Below are 24,021 nucleotides of genomic sequence, written 5' to 3'. Positions count from 1 at the left end.
TGGAAATTTTAAGATAGGATTTCTTATGTATTCAGATTATCGTTATTGGTAAGGAAATAGGGTTAGTAAGTCTAGACATTATTTTTTTAGGTGGCTGGGTTGTGGTGAGGGGAGCTCACGGCTGTAACCAGGTTGATTTTATTTTTATTATTATTATTAAGTAATTAGATAGATATGCGTACATACAGACACACGGGTAGATTGGAGCGTGACCTATATATATATATATATATATATATATATATATATATATATATATATATATATATATATATACTTATATATGCATATATATATATATATATATATATATATATATATATATATATATATATATATATATATATAGGTAACGCTCCAATCTCTATCTCTCTCTCTCTCTCTCTCTCTCTCTCTCTCTCTCTCTCTCTCTCTCTCTCTCTGTATATATATATATATATATATATATATATATATATATATATATATATATGTATATATGTATATATGCGTATATGTATATACTGTATATATATATATATATATATATATATATATATATATATATATATATATATATATATATATATATATTTAAAGAGAGAGAGAGAGAGAGAGAGAGAGAGAGAGAGAGAGAGAGAGAGAGAGAGAGAGAGAGAGAGACTTACCTTATTGCTTTATTCTATGTTTGGGTTCTCCCAGGTCCCTCAGTGTGAGGCACCTCGTATATCCACCAAAGAGTTGCCAATGCATCTTCCTGTGTATTTTGCATCTTCCAGTCTTGGATGGTCTGGGATGCATCTTAGGTATTTATCGAGCTTATTCTTAAACACATCTACGCTCACTCCTGATATGTTTCTTAGATGAGCTAGCAGCGCATTAAATAGTCGCTGCATTATCGATGCTGGTGCGTAGTGGATTAATGTCCTGTGCGCCTTCCTTAGTTTTCCTTGTATAGTTTTGGGCAATATTAATCTACCTCGACTTGCTCTTTCTGATATTTTTAGCTCCATGATGTTTTCAGTAATTCTTTCGATTTGCTTCCATGCTTGTATTATCATGTAGCGTTCTCTTCTCCTTTCTAGACTGTATAGTTTTAAAAATTAGAGTCTTTCCCAGTAGTCAAGGTCCTTAACTTCTATTCTAGCAGTATAGGACCTTTGTACACTCTATATTTGTGCAATATCCTTTTGGTAGTGTGGGTACCATATCACATAGCAGTACTCGAGTGAACTACGTACATAAGTTTTATAAAGCATAATCATGTGTTCAGCTTTTCTTGTTTTAAAGTGTCCGAGTATCATTCCCATTTTTGCTTTACATTTAGCAAATAGTGTTTTTACTTGGTCGCTGCATAACATATTCCTGTTTAACATTACACCAAGATTTTTAATTGCTTTCTTGTTTGTATTTGTCTCGTTATTAGGTCCCCTGTATGCACATACCATTCCTTCTCTGTTTCCATAGTTTATCGATTTAAATTTACCGGAGTTAAATACCATCCTATTTATCTCCGGCCATTCATATATTTTGTTAAGATCTCTTTGTAGTGAGTTCCTATTTTCATCACAAGTAATTTCTCTACTTATTCTTGTGCCATCGGCGAAACTTCTCACTACAGCGTCTTTAACACCCCAGTCTATGTCTGAGATCATAATAACAGCAGTGCAGCCAATACCGTACCCTGTGGCACGCCAGATATTACCTGATCTTCATCTGCTTTCTCGTCATTTGCAACTACTATCTGTTTTCTGTTTTGCAGAAATTCTTTTACCCATTTACCTATCTTTCCACAATATTATGCTTTCTCATTTTTTTCTCGAATATATTATGGTCTACCTTGTCAAAGGCTTTTGCAAAATCTAGATAGATCACATCTGTGTCTTTTTCATTTATCATATTTTTGTATATGTTTTCATAGTGTGCTATCAGTCAGGTTTGTGTACATTTTCCGGGCACAAAACCGTGTTGACCTATGTTAAATAAATTATTTTTAACTAAATGATTCATTATTTTCTTTTTTATTACCCTTCCATACACTTTCATAATATGTGATATTAGACTAACAGGTCTATAATTGCTTGCCTGTAGTCTTGATCCACTTTTGAAAATAGGGGTTATATAAGCTAATTTATGTTTAACATATATCTCGCTCATATCTACACTTTGTCTTAGCAGTATTGCAAGCGGTTTCGCGATAGTGTGTGCAGTTTTTTTTATAAAATCGCTGGGACTCCATCTGGTCCGACCGCCGATCCATTTTTAATTTCACTTATAGATTGCACAATATCTGCTTCATTAATATCTACATCAGTTAGGTATTCAATATTTTCTTCTCTCATTTCTGTTTCATTTATTCTCATTTGCAATTCTTGTCGTGAACTCACTTTTATATTTTTCTACCAATATGTTGCATATATCCTGTTTTTATTTGTTAACCCTCCTTCAATTCTTCCATCCATATACCAAAGGCACTTCCCCCAATTTTTGGGGGGTAGCCGACAACAACAAGAAACAAAACAAAAAAGGGGACCTCTACTCTCTACGTTCCTCCAGCCTAACCAGGGACTCAGCCGAGTTCAGCTGGTACTGCTAGGGTGCCACAGCCCAACCTCCCACATTTCCACCACAGATGAAGCTTCATACTGCTGAGTCCCCTACTGCTGCTACCTCCGCGGTCATCTAAGGCACCAGAGGAAGCAGCAGGGCCTACCGGAACTGCGTCACAATCGCTCGCCATTCATTCCTATTTCTAGCACGCTCTCTTGCCTCTCTCACATCTATCCTCCTATCACCCAGAGCTTTCTTCACACCATCCATCCACCCAAACCTTGGCCTTCCTCTTGTACTTCTCCCATCAACTCTTGCATTCATCACCTTCTTTAGCAGACAGCCATTTTTCATTCTCTCAACATGGCCAAACCACCTCAATACATTCATATCCACTCTAGCCGCTAACTCATTTCTTACACCTGTTCTCACCCTCACCACTTCGTTCCTAACCCTATCAACTCGAGATACACCAGCCATACTCCTCAGACACTTCATCTGAAACACATTCAATTTCTGTCTCTCCATCACTTTCATTCCCCACAACTCCGATCCATACATCACAGTTGGTACAATCACTTTCTCATATAGAACTCTCTTTACATTCATGCCCAACCGTCTATTTATTACTACTCCCTTAACTGCCCCCAACACTTTGCAACCTTCATTCACTCTCTGACGTACATCTGCTTCCACTCCACCATTTGTTGCAACAACAGACCCCAAGTACTTAAACTGATTCACCTCCTCAAGTAACTCTCCATTCAACATGACATTCAACCTTGCACCACCTTCCCTTCTTGTACATCTCATAACCTTACTCTTACCCACATTTACTCACAACTTCCTTCTCTCACACACCCTTCCAAATTCTGTCACTAGTCGGTCAAGCTTCTCTTCTGTGTCTGCTACCAGTACAGTATCATCCGCAAACAACAACTGATTTACCTCCCATTCATGATCATTCTCGCCTACCAGTTTTAATCCTCGTCCAAGCACTCGAGCATTCACCTCTCTCACCACTCCATCAACATACAAGTTAAACAACCACGGCGACATCACACATCCCTGTCTCAGCCCCACTCTCACCGGAAACCAATCGCTCACTTCATTTCCTATTCTAACACATGCTTTACTACCTTTGCTTTCTCCAGATCCATAAACGCAACATACACCTCCTTACCTTTTGCTAAATATTTCTCGCATATCTGCCTAACTGTAAAAATCTGATTCATACAACCCCTACCTCTTCTAAAACCACCCTGTACTTCCAAGATTGCATTCTCTGTTTTATCCTTAATCCTATTAATCAGTACTCTACCATACACTTTTCCAACTACACTCAACAAACTAATACCTCTTGAATTACAACACTCATGCACATCTCCCTTACCCTTATATAGTTGTACAATACATGCACAGACCCAATCTACTGGTACCATTGACAACACAAAACACACATTAAACAATCTCACCAACCATTCAAGTACAGTCACACCCCCTTCCTTCAACATCTCAGCTTTCACACCATCCATACCAGATGCTTTTCCTACTCTCGTTTCATCTAGTGCTCTCCTCACTTCCTCTATTGTAATCTCTCTCTCATTCTCATCTCCCATCACTGGCACCTCAACACCTGGAACAGCAATTATATCTGCCTCCCTATCATCCTCAACATTCAGCAAACTTTCAAAATATTCCGCCCACCTTTTCCTTGCCTCCTCTCCTTTTAACAACCTTCCATTTCCATCTTTCACTGTCTCTTCAATTCTTGCGCCGGCCTTCCTTCCTTTCAATTCTTAGAGGGCCTATTTCTAATCTCCCTTTATTCATCTTTTTTGCATAGGCGTAAAGTACTTTGTTTTTTTTATATATATATTTTGAAGTGTCCTTTCTTCTAAGTCTCTCTTTTTCATTTTCTTTCAATTGTGTAATCTTTTATTCTGCATTTTCTATCTTATTTTTTATTACCATCATTTTCCATACATTTTTTTCTTTTGCAAGATTTTTCTTCCACTTTATAATTTTCTGAGATAAAATCCTTCTATCTCCTGGTATGCATTTATGATGTTTATTGTTTTTTTCCGGGACATATTTTTCAACAATTTTCAATAGTATTTTGTACAGTGTATCCGCATTTACCTGTATATTATCACTTACGAATACATTTTTCCATTATTTGATCAATTCTTCATTTATTTCTGACCATTTTGTATGCTTGCTATAAATATTATATTTTCCATATCCTTCCCATCGTTTTGTGCTTTGATTATCACTACGATCACTTGCTTTGGGATGGACTGTTAATTCTATGACATTGTGGTCTGAAATTCCCGTGTTATATACTATTATTTCTTTAACATAATTCATCTCATTCACAAATACTAAATCTAGGACATTGTCCTTTCTTGTTTGAATGTGGTTTATTTGTTGCATATTATGTTCTGATAGCATATCTTGAAGCTTTTCAAATTGCCTCTTATCTTCTGCGCTACTATTACTCTCTTTTTTATATGTATACATACAACCACTTTCTTCTATCCGTTCTTTCCAATCCACGAAAGGAAAGTTAAAATCTCCGGATAGGAGTATATTCCAGTCTTTATGGTTTCTACATATATCACCTATTTTTCCTATTATTATGTCAAACTCCTTAGTATTTGGGGGTCTGTAAACTACAATATTCACTAGTTTTTCATATTCAAATTCTACCGCAATTAATTCACATTTTGTGTTGCTGTATTTTACACAGACTCTTCCTTGGCTTATGTCTCTTTTCCATATATTGTGGTTCCCCCTTGAATCCTTTTTTTTTTGTCTGATCTATATGTTTGGAAACCCTTTATCTGGTCATCACTGCCAGTCTCTTGGGAATACCATGTTTCACTTATATTTAATATATCTATTTTTTTCAATTTGGGTTAGTTCTTCTAAGAACTCTATTTTCCTTTCAGAGTTACTCGTGACTAAACCCTGTGCATTCATCACTATTATGGTTTGTGTTTCATCCCCATAATTTAATATTGGTAATAATATGGATTCTCCCATGCTTCCTTCCTGTTCTGATATGATGTTCTTTTCTTCATTTCCAGGAATTCTGCCATTAAAAAATCCAACTTTTCTATTATAGTTGCTCTTTCGCCTTCATATTTATTTTTGTGTGTATACCTGCAATTATCCCCATATCTGCACTAACCCCTGGCATTATAGATGCATTCTTTGTTGTTGGGCTCTAATTGTGCATATTTGGGTTGAAAGGCATCATATGTCGGGGCCTTTTGTGCATAATGAGGTATATACTCGGCTTGTATATTTTTTTCTTTTTTTTCAATTTTGCTTCCCTTTTTTTTTTTTTTTTTTTTGTTTGCTGAGTTTTCTGACTTTTATTCATGGTTGCAGGATGCACATATCGACAATTTTTGTTGAATTTGCATCCTTTTCCTTCTTTCAGGTTTTTGCATATTTTTGGGTGGAGGTCTCTGCATTTGTCTCCATATCCGTCTAAATACACACATTTACCATATATTTCATTATTATGGCATATCTTTGGATGCATGTAGTAGCATCTTTCGACAAATCTGCAATTCCCTCTTCAGTGAATTGCAGACTATATCTCTCTCTTTTTTTTTCTTGTTCTTGCTCTTCCCTAAAAGTATGTAGGTCCGGGTAGAGTCGCTTGGGTCTATTATTTGTTTCCATCTGATAATTTATTTCTTCGTAAGTATGTTGTTGGATGGCAGCATATTTTGTATCAATGATTTCCTCTGCATCCTTCCACATATCTTCTTCATTTTTCTCTTCTTCTCCTTCTTCTTTATCTTCAACTATTTGCAGATTCAGTCTCGACTTAATTATATTTTCTATCCAGACTAAGCATGTTGTGCAGAATACCTTTGTGTCTTTATTCTTTATTTTTTGCTACACTTTAGCGCAGGTAGGATGTGTTGGTACATGGCATGCATCGCATTTCCTGATAAGCTGTTGCACCATTTTGGCATTCTTTTTCCCAATGCATCAATCAGCATATTCACCATATTGGACTTATTGTTCTTTGATGGAATGCGTTAATTGATGTAAACTTTCTTTATAAGTCTCTTTATCACCTGGATCTTCTTTGGAACTTCTATTATTTTTCTGATGTTTTCCGCAGACTTGCTCCAGTTTGTTGGATCATATTGTTTCAATATATCTGAGAATATTTTTCCGTCATTTTGGTTGGAGTTACTAGCGACCTCTGTTAGCAGATGGTCTAGTTTTTGTTTCGCCAACTCATGGAATTTACTTTTGCTGATTGCAGCAATGTCCCTCCAAGCTTTGCCTGTGTTATAAAGCGCCATCTTGATCAGATTTTTAGTAATTCACAAGATAACTATCCTATGCCGACGTTTTATCCCACTCTTCTGACCTCAAACTAATCACCGACTATTTCACTCGATAGCCTTTTGTTATCCACGTTAAATCAGGTTATTTATTGGGTCACACAAGTGTACTCACTCTTAATATATAGTAAATATAATTTTTGTTAAGACCGTATTTTGCAGATTATAAATTTATTAAAAGGTAGAAAATTAATGAAAATGAGCGAAATATATTAAGAATAAGCATAACAAATGATAAAATTAGGACTCTCAAAAAATTAAGTTTTTACACAATCTTTCAAAGATAATTATCTTATAGATATTTTAAATAACTATCTCAATGCTAGGAATAACTAAAGGGTCACTCAGCAGAGTGCAGACCCCAGGCGCGGCAGCTTATCTCTCGACCTTTGACCTTGACATATTAATTGGCGTGGAGTTTCACACGCTAAAATATGAACCAAGTTTAAATTCTGTGACAACGATGTCTAAACTTATGGCTGATTATGTGAATTGGACATTTTGCTTGACTGTGACCATGACCTTCCAAAATGTAGTTAATCCCTGAAAGTTTCATTACTCTACTATTAAAATTATGACCAGGAAGTGGTTCACAAACAAACACACACACAAACAAGTGGCAAAACACAACCTCCTTCCAACTTCGTTGGCGATGGTAACTTTGTCGGGAAACTATTCAACCCTTCTTGTGCAATATAATCTCTTCGAAAATAGTTGGAAACTTATCTGACAGATCATGAAATAGAGGGATATTATATCTTCCATATCGTCTGCATGTTCCTTGATTATTATCATTTAATAAAGCGGTAGATATCTCTCATCAGGATGCCTTATTTCTCTTTTAATTAATGTTTGATGTTTCTTCTCTCCTTGACATCATTTGATTCTTATCATTTAGTATGTGGGATAGATATATCTTAGCAGAATTCCTTGTTACCTTTTAAATGTTTGAAATGTTTAAAGGTCTCTCGTGAATGGCAAAGGCAAGGGACAGTGACTAACTGGACAAAATATCCTTAATATCAGCGCCCAAGCAACCTTTCCACCCAAGTTAGGGCCACACAACAACAACAACAATAACAACAACAACAACAATTGCAGCCTTTTCTAGTTCACTGCAGGACAAAGGCGTCCTTATTCATGTTTAAAGGTTTAAAGGCCGTTCATGAATGGCAGAGGCTAGGGACAGTGACATTGCCCTAACAAGCAAAACAATGCCCTGGAGACTGGTCATATATACTTATGATCAACTTCCAAGCTCCCTTTCCACCCAAGCTAGGACCAAGAAGGGCCAGGCAATGGCTGCTGATGATTCAACTGATAGACCTATAGGCTGCCCCAAACCCCCCATCCTTAGCTCACAAAGATGGTGAGATTGCAGCGACCAAAGGAACTAACAACTTTGAGCGGGACTCGATCCCGAGTCTGGCGTTCACCAATCAGGGACGTTACCACATCGGCCACCACAACAACCATGTCAGGGGTTTGGTCAGTTTTCATTACCACTGTATATATATATATATATATATATATATATATATATATATATATATATATATATATATATATATATATATATATATATATATATATATAGTGTGTGTGTGTGTGATACATTCCTAATGTTACAACAAATCTCATTACTCAAAACGCATTATTTTCTATTCTCATTACTCAGAATGCATTATTTTCGAACACGTTTCTGCAACCTCATCAAACTGACTGCCATTACTAGAGCTCTCCTGTTGCCCCATTTCTGCCTGCAATATTTCCTGTCAGTTTAGTCCCAGCGAGAGATCGATATCTCGTCTGATACAACTCGAATTACAGTTCCTGGGTGACTGTGAAGGTCTTGACATTGTTTATTTTTTTAAAGACTGGAGAAAACCTGTCATGATGATGTTTGAATAGCGTGACGTGACGCTCATGGGCGCCAACTTGAACCTGAGGTCATGAGAAAAATTATCTTTTTTTTATTATTCCTGAGTTGTAGAATACGATTAACTAGATCTGGGACTGTTTATCGATTAGATTAACAGCTAGATATTCAGTAGCCAGAACAAGGAAAATTTACTGTTGGTTAGTATGTCAAGGCGAGGGTGGTTTTTTTTTTTTTTTTTTTTTTTTGGCTCTATTTTTGAGCTGCAGGTTGTGTTTAGGAGATTCATGATTTGGCAACGAGTAATTGTAGGATATTGAACCAGTGTCATTTTGAGTACAAAGAGAGTTAGTGCAGGTCGTGTATAGAGTTTATTGCAAGTTGTGTACAGTTGTGAATAGGTGATTTATGTGTGACGATGCCGAGAGAGGGTTGTGAACTCAAAGGCAGGATGCAATCGACTGAGTTTTTTTTTCTATTAAGGAACACTCTCCTTTATATACAAAACCTCAAGGCAACAGGAAAATACATGTTCGAGAAAGTGACAGTGTTACAGAGAAAATCCAGACATGAATTTTCATGTTCGTTTTAGTGCGAGGGAAGAGCGAAGATACAAGCATAATATATACAAAAGGAATTATATACAATTGTGTGACACACGGTTGGTACATATGGTTTCGCAACGAGTAATTGTAGGATAATGTTCAAGTGTCTTTAGTATAAAGAGAGTTTAGTGAAGGTTGAGTATCATAGTCATTTCCTATTTAACACTTCATAGTCCTCAGCCATGTAGGCCAGGGTCTTTCAATTTTTCTAGTGCCTTGTGGTGCCCAGTTGAAAGTTTGATGAACTAATCTTTCTTGGGGGAGTGAATATTAAGGCGAATTGTTACATGGGAACGTGTAATTGCAGGATGATGTTCAAATGTTAATGTTCAAATGTCTTGAATATAAAGGGAGTTTATTACAAGTTGTGTATAGTTGCCCTTTCTGAATTTGGATACCTTTACGTGGTGAAAGAGTGTGTATATCGCCATGATCAGGAAAGCTGTACTAGTCAGGGCCACTCATACTAGGGGTGTTTGCTGTGAGCGATTTTACTATAACTAATCCGCATTGGCCAGCGTTGCGATGAAAACCCCAAACATGAATAAGTTCATGTATGAGGCCTTTGTCCTGCAGTGGACCAGAAACGGATGCATTTGTTGTTGTTGTTGTTGTTGTTGTGTATAGGTAATTTATGGTTTTTATATTCTTTTTCTAGTGCAGAGTTTAGACTTACATTGTGGGTGAAACTGAATGACATTTTAAACGTTAGCGCCTTCAGTGGACCTCTCACAAAGCACTGTAGACATTTTTGTTGCAGTTTCTCTCTGGCCGCTAGTGGCATCCTTCCATCTGGCTGGCCTCCCTGGTCCCAACATCTGGTCATGTGGCCTAAGATCACAAATCCTATCCAATCCTATATGGTTTTTAGAGCGGAGTTCTTAACTCGACCTTGAACTAGGTCAGCCGGGAGACGGATTCTCTTAGTACTATCTCACTCGAGGTCAAACTTATTTACATGCTGCTCGAGGAGCAAGAGCCCGTGCTGGTTTAAGACTAGTTTAAGCAGAGGTAACTAAACCCAAATTGAGTTAGCCTGCTGGTGTTCTTATCTCATAAGTAGTCACGTAAAGCTGTGCTGAAGATTTTACGAGTTTATTTTTTGGTAATATCCATGTAACTTGTAACTATTGGTATTTATGAAATCAGTTTATTTATATAACTCTGTTCTGTTTCATCCTAGCTGGCAACTGAAGCTGAAACACTTTTTGAAAGCTCGTTGCTGATTGGCTGTTGATTTAGGCATCCTCCCCTCCCGCTGACCGACGACGAAGCAAAATATTGCATTTGTCTGCGGTACATGATGTTCATTTGTGCTTTTTACCTCACTTAGTTTGCAACGATATCCGGCACAAGGCCAAATATTTCACCATTATTTTCCAACTTTGCATTATTTTTTTTAGGTTCGTGACATTCAAGAGAATTTTTACTACAAAATCCACCTATTTTCATTTACGTTTGCATAACAATTATAGGTAAAAAGAAAACGTAAAAAAAATTGTTCAAAGTTTTTTAGGCGCTTGTTTCACTTCAACTCGTATTTTTTCGTATATTTTTTTAAGATATGGATATTTTTTCAAGGTAATACTCATCATCTACCTTTAATCTGTGTGTGACTATAAAGAACCAGGTAGACATTACGCGAACTAAGTGAGTTACTAAGCAAAAATGCAATGCTTTGCTTTGTCGTTGGTCAGCGGTAGGGGAGGATGCCTGAACCAACAGCCAATCAGCGACGAGCTTTCAAACCGTGGTTCGGCTCCAGTTGCCAGCAAGGATGAAACAGTCTTTAGTACTGAGGCAAGTTATGATATGAAGGGAAAGAGGTTGCCTTTGATAGAAGGCATTGGAGAGGGTGCAGCAGGCAACCGACCCCTTAATGTAGGGTTAACGGTTGGAAAGGAGAGTAATGAGACAAGTTGTGGTAGACCATAAGTTAAGCACGCACTGTTTATATATATATATATATATATATATTTGGTATTGTAAGGTGCAAATCTATAATCATTCTTGATATATATATATATATATATATATAAACAGTGCGTGCTTAACTTATGGTCTACCACAACTTGTCTCATTACTCTCCTTTCCAACGGTTAACCCTACATTAAGGGGTCGGTTGCCTGCTGCACCCTCTCCTGCCTTCTATCAAAGGCAACCTCTTTCCCTTCATATCATAACTTGCCTCAGTATATATATATATATATATATATATCATATATAATATGCCTCAGTATATATATATATATATATATATATATATATATATATATATATATATATATATATATATCAAGAATGATTACAGATTTGCAACTTGCAATACCAAAGTCCTCTAGATCTAGCTATACATAACTCACTTCACCACCACCTACACACCTAGAACTGGCAACCTTCATACAGGATAAAAAGCTCGAGAGAGAGAGAGAGAGAGAGAGAGAGAGAGAGAGAGAGAGAGAGAGAGAGAGATCCTTCTCTATAATAGGGACGAGCTTGGAAAATGAAATAAAGAGTGTCGGCGGGCGATTATGAAACCGTTAGTGAAACAATACCACACAATGTATTCCATGATCACCCAGGGTGCGAGAGAGGGATGGGGGTGGGGGAGGGACTAATGGGGTACTTGGGGTTTAGGGATAAAGTTAAACGTTGGTAATGAGGAGGAATGTTATTGTCTTGCCTCTTGAGATTGCGCTTCTTCATGTGCTGAGTCAGTGTTATTGAGAGAGAGAGAGAGAGAGAGAGAGAGAGAGAGAGAGAGAGAGAGAGAGAGAGAGAGAGAGAGAGAGAGAGAGAGAGAGATTTATTACGTTTTAGTGCGAATTTGCAAATGTAATTATTATTATTATTATTATTATTATTACCTAAGCTACAACCCTACTTGGGAAAGCAGGATGCTATAAGCCCAAGAGATCCAAGAGGTAAAAATAATCGAGTAAGGAAAGGAAATAAATAAATTACAAGAGAAGTAAAGAACAATGAAGTGAAATATGAACTCCTAAAATATTTTCGAGATGGAAATGTGATAGAAAGACGTGAATCCGGAATGAAAAACATTTTCGATTCCGGGAATCTAGAATGAAATTTTTTTTTATTTCTGGAATCCGGAAGGAAAAACATTTTCGATTTCGGGAATCCAGAATGAAATTTTTTTTATTTCTGGAATCCGGAATGAAAAACATTTTCGATTCCGGGAATCCAGATTGAAATTTTTTTTATTTCTGGAATTTGGAAGGAAAAACATTTTCGATTTCGGGAATCCAGAATGAAATGTTTTTTATTTCTGGAATCCGGAATGAAAAACATTTTCGATTCCGGGAACCCAGAATGAATTTTTTTTTATTTCTGGAATCCGGAAGGAAAAACATTTTCGATTTCGGGAATCCAGAAAGAAATTTTTTTTATTCCTGGAATCCGGAAGGAAAAACATTTTCGATTCCGGGAATCCAGAATGAACATTTTTTTGTTGCTGGAATCCGGAATGAAAAACATTTTCGATTTTGGGAATCCGGTATGAAAATTTTTTTTATTCCGGGAATCCGGAATGAAAAACATTTTTTATTCCAGGAATCTGGAATGAAAAATTTTTTGATTCTTGGAATCCAGAATGAAAAATATTTTAGAATCCTGGAATCCGGAAGGAAAAACATTTTTGATTCCGGGAATCCAGAATGAACAATTTTTTGTTCCTGGAATCTGGAAGGAAAAACATTTTCGATTTTGGGAATCTGGTATGAAAAATCTTTTATTCCGGGAATCCGGAATGAAAAACATTTTTTATTCCAGGAATCTGGAATGAAAAAATTTTCGATTCTTGGAATCCAGAATGAAAAACATTTTAGATTCCGGGAATCCGGAATGAAAAAAGATTTCGATTCCGTCTGCTGAGAGATAGAAAAAAACGTGGTTCGAAAAAGAGGAATATTCTACGTTTTCGGGTGGGAAAGAATGGTAAGAGGGTTCTAACGTTTTTATCTTAATATTTAATTCTTGATATTCATCCTACAATGTAGAATAAGGAAGTTGAATCAGTGGAACTTCAGAAGTTCATACCCACCGCTAATGCTTTATGTTGAACAAGCTGATATCAGTATTTCTTCATAGTTTATATTTGACAGATCGATTTTAACGTTGTTACTGATTTTATTATATTTTTTTTATTCTTTATTCATCACTTCCCTTGTAGTTTATTTATTAACTTATTTCTTTTCTTCACTGAGCTATTTTTTTCCTGTTGGAGGCCTTTGGCTTATAGCTTCTTTGCTTTTCCAACTAGGGCTAGCTTAGCTGATAATAATAATAATAATAATAATAATAACTAGAAAAGCAATCTTAGAGTGCAGACCTCCGCCACGGCAGCTTAATTCTAGACCTTTTGCTTGACTTCGACCTTTGACATAGCACTTTCAAAATTGAATCACTCCCTTGTTTTGCTTTTCCAACTAGGGCTAGCTTAGCTAATAATAATAATAATAATAATAATATAATAATAATAATAATAATAATAACTAGAAAAGCAATCTTAGAGTGCAGACCTCCGCCACGGCAGCTTAATTCTAGACCTTTTGCTTGACTTCGACCTTTGACATAGCACTTTCAAAATTGAATCACTCCCTTGTTTTGCTTTTCCAACTAGGGCTAGCTTAGCTAATAATAATAATAATAATAATAATAATAATAATAATAATAATAATAATAACTAGAAAAGCAATCTTAAAGTGCAGACCTCCGCCACGGCAGCTTAATTCTAGACCTTTTGCTTGTCTTTGACCTTTGACATAGCACTTTCAAAATTGAATCACTCCCTCGTCTCAACATAACAATCAATCCCTGTAGTTTCAATAACTATTTGAGTAAAATTGTGGCCACGAAGTTATTCACATACAGACAGACAAACGGACAAATAGGGTCGAAAACATAAATACCTCCAGTGGGACATAGCGATGGAAATTTGGCCTTTATATCAAAATGGGAAATAGCACTTGATAATGAATAAGGAAAACTAGTAATTTCCAGTTGACAATGGCTAAGAAAAACTAGTGTTTTTCACTTGAAAATTTTCAAGGAAAACTAGTGAGTGCCAGTTGATAGTGGCTAAGAAAAGATAGTATTTTCAGTAGAAAATGACTAAGAAAAACTAGTAATTTCCAATTGAAAATGGTGAAGAAAGTGAATAATTTCCATTTGAAAATACCTAAGAAAAAATAGTAATTTCCAGTTGAAAATATCTAAAAAACGAATAAATACTAATTGAAAATATTTTAAAAAACGAATAATTTCCAGTTGAAAATATCTAAGAAAAATGAGTAATTTCCAGTTGAAAATATCTAAGAAAAACGAGCAATTTCCTGTTGAAAATATCCAAGAAAAGGAAATAATTTCCAGTTGAAAATATAAGAAAAACGAGTAACATCTAGTTGAAAATATCTTTAAAAAAACGAGCAATTTCCAGTTGAAAATCTCTATGAAAAATTAGTAATTTCCAGTTGAAAATGGCTATAAAACTAGTGTTTCCAGTTGGAAATTTCTAAGGAAAATTAGTAATTGCCAGTTGAAAACTTCAAAGAAAACTAGTAATATTGAGTTGAAAATGGCCGAGTAAAGGTAGTATTTCCACTTGAAAATGGCTAAGAAAACTAGTAATTTCCAATTAAAAGTGGCAAAGAAAAGCGAGTAATTTCCACTTGAAAATATCTAAGAAAAACGAGTAGTTTCAGTTGAAAATATCTGAGAAAACGAGTAATTTCCAGTTGAGCATATCTAAGAAAAAAACGAGTAATTCCGGTTGAAAAGATATAAGAAAAATTAGTAATTTCCAGTTTAAAATATCTTAAGAAAAAACGTGTAATTACCAGTTGAAAATATCTAAGAAAAATTAATAATTTCCTGTTGAAAATATCTAAGAAAAACCAGTAACTTTTAGTTGAAAATATCTAAGAAAAACGAGTAATTTCCATTTGAAAATATCTGAGAAAAACGAGTAATTTCCATTCGAAAATATGTAAGAAAAGTGAATACATTCCAGTTGAAAATATCTAAGAAAAGCGAGTGATATCCCGTTGAAAATATTTAAGAAAAATGAGCAATTTCCAATTGAAAATACCTAATAAAAACGAGTAATTTCCAGTTGAAATATCTTAAGAAAAATGCGTATTTACCAGTTGAAAATATCTAAGTAAAATTCGTAATTTCCATTCGAAAATATTTAAGAAAAATGAGTAATTTTCAGTAGAAAATATTTAAGAAAAACGTTTAATTTCCAGTTGAAATTTTCTAAGAAAAACGGGTAATTTCCAGTTGAAAATATCTAAGTAAAACCAGTAATTTTCAGTTGAAAATATCTACGAAGCACGAGTAATTTCCATTTGAAAATATCCAAGGAAAACGAGTAATTTCCAGTTGAAAATATCTAAAAAAAACGAGTAATTTCCAGTTGAAAATATCTGAGAAAATACGAGTAATTGCCAGTTGAACATATCTTAGGAAAAATGCGTAATTACGAGTTGAAAATATCTGAAAAAAAACCGAATAATTTCCTGTTGAAAATATGTAAGGAAAACTAGTTATTTTCAATTGAAAATATCTAAGGAAAACGAGTAATTTCCATTTGAAAATATCTGAGAAAATGAGTAATTTCCAGTTGAAAATATCTAAGAATAACGAGTAATTTCCAGTTGAAAATATCTAAGAAAAACGAGTTATTTCCAATTGAAAATATCTAAGAAAACGAGTAATTTCCATTTGAAAATATCTAAGAAAACGAGTGATATCCAGATGAAAATATCTAAGAAAAACTAATCATTTTCAGTTGAAAATATTTAAGAAAAATTAGTAATTTCCAATTGAAAATGGCTAAAGTGAAAAATATCGCAGTGAAAAGATTTTGTATGGAAAATAATTTAAAGGGAAAATTATATTCATAATGAATTTTTTATTTATTTTTTTTTTTTTGAAGGAAATGCCAAACTTTATCTTAATGTTTTCTGAAAGAAATGTAGTGAGAATAGTGGTATTCTAACTCCAACTAATATATATATTTTTTTTATTCTAGAAAATAACAGGAAGGAAACTTTTGATACAATACATTTTGGAAGAAGAGCAAGAACAAGAGTCATCCGGGACCTGAGACTCGCCACTCCCCCCACCCCCCTCTCCCTGGTGCAACTACTTTTTCTCACGGGCGGCAGTACAAAAAACTGGTGAGTTATGCAATTCTCTCTCTCTCTCTCTCTCTCTCTCTCTCTCTCTCTCTCTCTCATACACACACAACACTAATCAATTCCCAGTGATAAAAAATAAGTAGAAAAAGACGTTTACTTGTATATGTCACATATGAGATTATCTCTCTCTCTCTCTCTCTCTCTCTCTCTCTCTCTCCACACAACGCAAATCAATTGCCAGTGATAAAAAGTAATAAGTAGAAGAAGAATTTTACTTATGTAATGTATAAGATTCTCTCTCTCTCTCTCTCTCTCTCTCTCTCTCTCTCTCTCTCTACACAACATAAATCAATTGCCAGTGATAAAAAGTAATAAGTAGAAGAAGAATTTTACTTATGTAATGTATAAGATTAATCTCTCTCTCTCTCTCTCTCTTTTCTCTCTCTCTCTCTCTCTCTCTCTCTCTCTCTCTCTCTCTCACATGACTATGTTAACCCCCACCGGATCTGTCTCTTTAAGGTAGATAGAGGGTGGGGGTGAGTTGGGTGTTCAGTATTCCTGTCAAAGCGATCTATTTCGAGTCTCATTCAGAGTTTCCTTTCTCTTTTTGCTCTATCTGCTTTTGAATGCGCATTTCAATGGGGGTGCGGAAGTGCGCCGCGCAAAGTGCCATTTCTTTCTTTTTTTTCCCACTTTCTCTTTCTCATTTTACACTTTTTTCTACTTTCTTTCTCATTTTACATTTTTTTTTCACTTTCTCATTTTACAATTTTTTCCACTTTCTCTTTTTCATTTTACACTTTTTACTATTTTCTCTTTCTCATTTTACACTTTTTCTACTTTCTCTTTTTCATTTTACACTTTTTCTACTTTCTCTCTCTCATTTTACACTTTTCTACTTTCTCTTTTTCATTTTACACTTTTTTGTACTTTCTCTTTCTCATTTTACATTTTTTCTAGGTTCTCTTTCTCATTTTCCACTTTTCCACTTTTTCTTTCTCATTTTTCACTTTTTCAACTTTTTCAACTTTTTCTTTCTCATTTTCCACTTTTTTCCACTTTCTCTTTCTCATTTTACACTTTTTTTCCTCTTACTCTTTCTCATTTTACACTTTCTTATTTTCCACCTTTTCTTTCTCGCTTATTTTCCACTCTCATTTTCCTCTTTTTCTTTTTTTCTACTTTCTCTCCTTCCACTTTTCCTTTTCTTCGCCTTTATCTCTTTCCACTTTTTTCCTTTTTCACTTTCTCTTTCTCCTTTTTGTTTTCCTTTTTTCATTAATTTATCTTTTTTTTCCTTTTTGGCTTTCCTTTTTCTCTACTTTCTCTTTTTTTTCATTTTTTCTTGTTTTTTTCCACTAGATTTTCTTTTTCTCAATTTATCTCTTTTCCACTTTTTATTTTTTTCCATTTCCTTTTTACCACTTTCTCTTTTTCTGCTTTCTCTTTTTTTCCACTTTCCCTCTTTTTCTCCACTTTCTCTTTTTCCACTGTCTATTTTTCTACTTTTACTCTTTCCCCCCTTGTTCGTTTCACCACTTTCCCCACTTTTTCTTTTCCATTTCCCTCTTTTCTTACTATATCTTTTTCCACTTTATCTATTCTCACTTTTTCTTTTTTCCACTTCCCCTTTTTCCCACTTTCTTTTTTTCAACTTTAACTCTTTTTCCACTTTCTCTTCTTTCCACTTTCTTATTTTCCCACTTTTTCCACTGTTTTATCCCACTTTTCCACTGTTTTATCCCACTTTTCCCCACTTTCTCTTTTTCCACTTTCTCTTATTTTTGACTTTCATATTTTCACACTTTTATCCATTTTTTCTTTTCCCCCACTCTTTTTTCTACTGACTTTTTCCACTTTCTATCTTTTCCACTTCCTCTTTTTTTCCACTATCCTATTTTCCCACTTTTACACTTTTGCTTTTTTTCCCAATTTTTCCCTTCTTTTCTCTTTTTCCACTTTCCCTCTTTTCCTACTTTCTCTTTATTCTTTACATTCTCTTTTTCCACTTTTTTTCCACTTTCCCACTATTTTTTTTTCCACTTTCCCACTATCTATTTTTTCCACTTTCCCTCTTTCACTTTCGCCTTTTTCCCCACTTTCTCTTTTTACCCCACTTTCTCTTTTTTCCCATATTTTTTTTTCCTAACTTGTATTTTTCCCCACTTTCTCTTTCCACTCCGCAAAAGATTGAATGCTGGAAGCTACTGCGGAGTGGAGTCGGGTTGTTATTGGAGGCTTTTGACTTGCAGAGACACGTTTCAGACTTTCCATGATCGAATGTAAACATGGCATTGACGTACAGGACCCAAAGACGAAAAGTACCGCCACTCACAACAGTTAGACTGACGCTGGGGTTATCCATTGCCAAGATCTATAACAGGGTGATGGACGTGTTGACAAATGTCGTCAGGGGTTTTTTAAAAATAGGTTTTGAGCGTTTGTTTTGACTGAGGCACAGAATCCCAGACGGGGAATCGTGTTCTGACATTTGGATGATGAGAGGGGTAAAGATTCATTGATTTGTACGTTTTCATTTGTTATTTTTCATGGGAAATAGTCTGATTTTTATAATGATATCGTAAGAAAATACAAATTATACCGATCATTATTAACTAAGGATTCACCGATTTATAAATTTTCATAATTTGTTATTTGTCTTGGGAAACATTCTTAATTTTTTAATGATATCATAAGAAAATACAAATTATACCGATCATTATTAACTTAGGATTCACTAATTTATAAACTTTCATAACTTATTTTTCTTGAAAAATATTTTTGTTCTTTTATGAAATTGTTAAAAAAAATACAAATGATTCTGATCATTATTAACCAAGGACATTTTTTATACTTGGAAAATATTCTTAAATTTTTCTTTATGTAATTTTAAGCAAATATGATTTTGATCCTTTACTAGGAAAGGAATATGTATTTACTTTAGAAATATATAATTTTTCTTTTCATGGAAAGATATTCTTTAAATTTATAAATTTAATGGTAAGGAAATACATATTAATTTTATCATTTACTTAACAAGGACATATATTTACTGTAGAACTTTGTATATAAATTTTGTTTTCATGGAAAACATTCTTTAGATTTAAAAATGAAATGGTAAGGAAATACAAATGATTTGTATCATTTACTAACGAAGGACTTCCATTTACTTTAGATTTGTGTGATGTTTTAAGAAGTGTGATATAGACATCTCTGACAGTTAGGAATTTAGGAATTAGGAATATAGATAGTCTAACAGCTACTTTATGATTTAAAATTCACTGACTTGAGGTTAACAAAGCCTTTTTTTTTCAGTGTGACGTTTAGCCAAATGACTAAAACTGCCGCCAATAGCTTTAAATCACTCTTGAATGAAATGTACATTTAAACACCCAATGATTTACAGAAGATTCTGACTGTTTTTTTGTTTATGTGATTGTTTGTACTTTTAAATCTTAAGTCTTTGATAATCTCTTTTAAGTTTAGTTAGATCTGTATGTTGTAAATATCTGGCTTGTTTGAGCATCTTATTGTTTATCTAACGTAGTTTTTTTTTTTTTTAAATGTCTTAATAGAGCTTGTTTGAGAGCTTCAACATAATGTGCTCATATTCTTTAAGTGTCATTAAAAGTTATTAAATGTCTTTGATAGAGCTTGCTTGAGAGCTATAATAAATTGTGCTCATATTCTTTAAGTGTCAATAAAAGTTTTTAAATGTCTTTTATAGAGCTTGCTTGAGAGCTATAATAAATTGTGCTCATATTCTTTAAGTGTCAATAAAAGTTTTTAAATGTCTTTAATAGAGCTTGCTTGAGAGCTATAATAAATTATGTTCACATTCTTTAAATGTCATTAAAATGTAGCGTTGCTTCATTAAATGTGACAGTTTTTATTTGATTTAGATATTACAATTTTTTTTTCACTTTAATAAATATATGTAGTTTTTAATAAAAGTTGCAACTCGGTTTACAAATATAAGTTTTGAAAATACTTTTAATTCATATTTTTTATATTTTTTTTCGAGTCATTCAATGAATAACATTCAAACATAGATGAACGATTTATGAATAATTCTTAATTGGCCATTCTATCACTACCTCTCTGATTGGAGATTAATGAAAAGGTAATTTAACTTTATTTAATTAGTCATTGTTATTCCATTAAACATGTAAAGAACTATATATTTATAGCTAATTAAAAGATAATTTACCCATATTTAGTAATTGTTATGTAAGTAAACAAGATAAAACTATATATATCAAATTAGATCTGCTTTCGAGAAGATAACTTTTTTGAAGGCCGAAGTTGCAACTTTTTCTATGTTGAAAATAAATACTCTGTTAGCTTAGCCATACTAAATGGGAATGATTAAAAATGCTCAAAATGATCTAATAATGTTTCTCTAAACATTGGTATCCTGACATTTTCAAAAATATGCAAAATTGACTACTTCCGCCAACGAAGTTGGAAGGTTATGCTTTACCCTCGATTTCAGTGTCTTTGTTTGTGAAGAGCTTCCAGGCCACAATTTTGATCATAGAGTAATGAACCTTGCAGAGATTAACGGTTATGTAAAAAGCTGGAAATTTTTAAATTTTGGAAGGTCAAGATCAAAGGTTAAGGTCACGGTCTAGCAAAAGGTCGACAAATAAGCTGCCGCGGTAGAGGTCTGCGCTCTACTGAGTACCCCTCTTGTTTATCATGTTATACGCACGTAAGTCTCATTGTTCTTTGCGTATCGCTAAATTATTCTGTTGCATCTTGCAGTACATATGCTTATTCCTCAATTATGAAAGAACGTCATGATTAATTAATTTTTTCATGGGATATGATTTCAATTATAAATTATATTTCCCCATTCATAATTGAATTAAAGGTACGTCATAATATATACGTGAATTTTTTTCATGCGATACGACTTTTGAACTTTATTTCCCAATTCTTCATTTAATAAAAGGTACGTCATATACTGTATACCTTTTCTCATACAATACGACTTTTAATTATATATATTTCTAATTTTTTTTATTCAATAAAAGATATGTCATATATACTATTTTCATGTGATACAAATTTTATTATATATTTCCTAATTCTTAATTCGATAAAAGATACGTCATAAACTGTATACCTTTTCTCATATAATACAGCTTTTGATTATACATTATCATATTCTTGATTTAATAAGAGATACGTCATATAATAGCCTATCTTTTCCATGTGATACGTTTTTTTATTATATACTTCCAAATTCTTAAACTTTATACGTTTTCTCTTATAATACGGCTTTCCATTCCATATTTCCAAGATCGTATTTTGATAAAAGATACGTCACATATAGCCTACCTTTTCCATGTGATGCGATTTTTATTATATATTTCGAAAATCTTAATTCAATAAAAGATACACGATGCACACCTTTATTATAAACAATATTCTCCAGTTTAATTTCAAGTTATTTCTATAATCAAAATCCTCTTTTCCATAGTCCTATAATTAAAGGCCCTGAACTGAATCCAGTTATGTATAAAAAAAAAACTTTTGAAAATGTCAGAGATAACATTTTGTGTCTAAAAACCAGCCGAGTGACATTAGTGAAGCTAAAGTCTTTTCTTTTGTTTTCCCCCTTTCCTTTCTACAGCCAAAATGGAGTGTTAGGTAAGTGTATTTTCACCTTTTTACTTTTTTTTCCTACTCTTTTACTTGCCTTGGGTAAACTGCAGTTTCCATGAGTCACTGGATGTGTTGATCTCTCTCTCTCTCTCTCTCTCTCTCTCTCTCTCTCTCTCTCTCTCTCTCTCTCTCTCTCTGTCATGCAATATTTGGAGCTTCCGTTTAAAGCCAAATGCGAAAGGTGCTGGGAATTTTCATATATATATATATATATATATATATATATATATATATATATATATATATATATATATATATATATATATATATATATATACATATATTATATATATATATTTATATATGGATATATATTTATATATGTATATATATATTTATATATATATATATATATATATATATATATATATATATATATATATATATATATATATATATATCGATACTATATATTTATGTATTTATCTATGAATATATTTATGAACATATGTTTATATGTATACATATATATATATATATATATATATATATATATATATATATATATATATATATATATATATATATATATATATATATATATATATATATATATGTATGTATGTATATATTAATATTTTTATGTATACATACGTAAATGTCTTTAATTGCAATGGTTCTGTAGTAGAGTGACTAACATAAAACTCTCTCTCTCTCTCTCTCTCTCTCTCTCTCTCTCTCTCTCTCTCTCTCTCTCTCTCTCTCTCTCTGCTCGTTTTTTTAATATTTTTATATTACAGGTATTCATGTCCCATTTTGCAATTAAAGTAAATTGCACAGGTTAATCTGCAAGACCGTATACAATTTGGATTCTATTAAGATTGTCTTAACATGGATAGCAAACGAACTTAGGTTAGTTTTAGATATACCAGTAACGAGATAGACAGAGTAGATAATAGAAGAGAATATAGAGTAAATAAGTATAAGCTTGCATTTCAAAGTTGCCCAGCTAGATTATATATATATATATATATATATATATATATATATATATATATATATATATATATATATATATATATATATATATATATATATATATATATATATATATATTGACTTTCGTTGTTTGATGTTTTATGAAAGGTATTTCATATTTTTAATGTTCAAATTATGTAAAACTCTTATGTTGAGATTAAATAGTTCAATTTTTTTTTTTTTCCGAGTTACAATGCGAAATTTTCCTGTGTCTATTACTTAAATAGTTGTGACACCTACTTACTTACATGTATGTGTTAATATATATATATATATATATATATATATATATATATATATATATATGCATACATACATATATATATATTGTGTATATGTACGGTATATATAATATATTACACACACAAACACACACACACACACACACATATATATATATATATATATATATATATATATATATATATATAATAATAATAAATATATGAATGTATGCATATATATATACATATATATATACATATATAAATATATATATATATATATATATATATATATATATATATATATATATATAAACATATATAAACAAATCTATCTATCTATATATATAAATCTATATTTACATGTAAATATATATATATATATATATATATATATATATATATATATATATATATATATATATATATATATATGACATACACATGTGCATATAAATTTATATACAGTATATTTGTATGTATATATAAGCACACCTACTATACCTACAAAGAAGAGAGAGAGAGAGAGAGAGAGAGAGAGAGAGAGAGAGAGAGAGAGAGAGAGAGAGAGAGAGAGAGAGAGAGAGAGTC

The 24,021-nt window shown here is 32.9% G+C and overlaps 1 protein-coding gene across 2 annotated transcripts in view; it reads left to right on the top strand.

The window, feature by feature from the left end:
• Positions 1-24,021, top strand: part of LOC137626072 (prolyl endopeptidase FAP-like) — a 319,030-nt gene that overhangs the window by 46,414 nt on the left and 248,595 nt on the right. Inside the window, exons 2-3 of one of the 2 annotated variants that reach the window (XM_068357157.1) lie at positions 16,447-16,594; positions 22,197-22,213. The gene's annotated coding sequence lies outside the window, so the exon portion shown is untranslated. The remainder of the gene's footprint in view (positions 1-16,446; positions 16,595-22,196; positions 22,214-24,021) is intronic. The other variant, XM_068357158.1, reaches the window with a different exon arrangement.

Source organism: Palaemon carinicauda, chromosome 33 (assembly GCF_036898095.1).
Source record: "Palaemon carinicauda isolate YSFRI2023 chromosome 33, ASM3689809v2, whole genome shotgun sequence".
In the NCBI taxonomy this organism is placed as follows: Eukaryota; Metazoa; Arthropoda; class Malacostraca; order Decapoda; family Palaemonidae; genus Palaemon; species Palaemon carinicauda.
The sequence above is the reverse complement of the archived record's forward strand: the minus strand, read 5'-3'. Positions and strand labels throughout refer to the sequence as shown.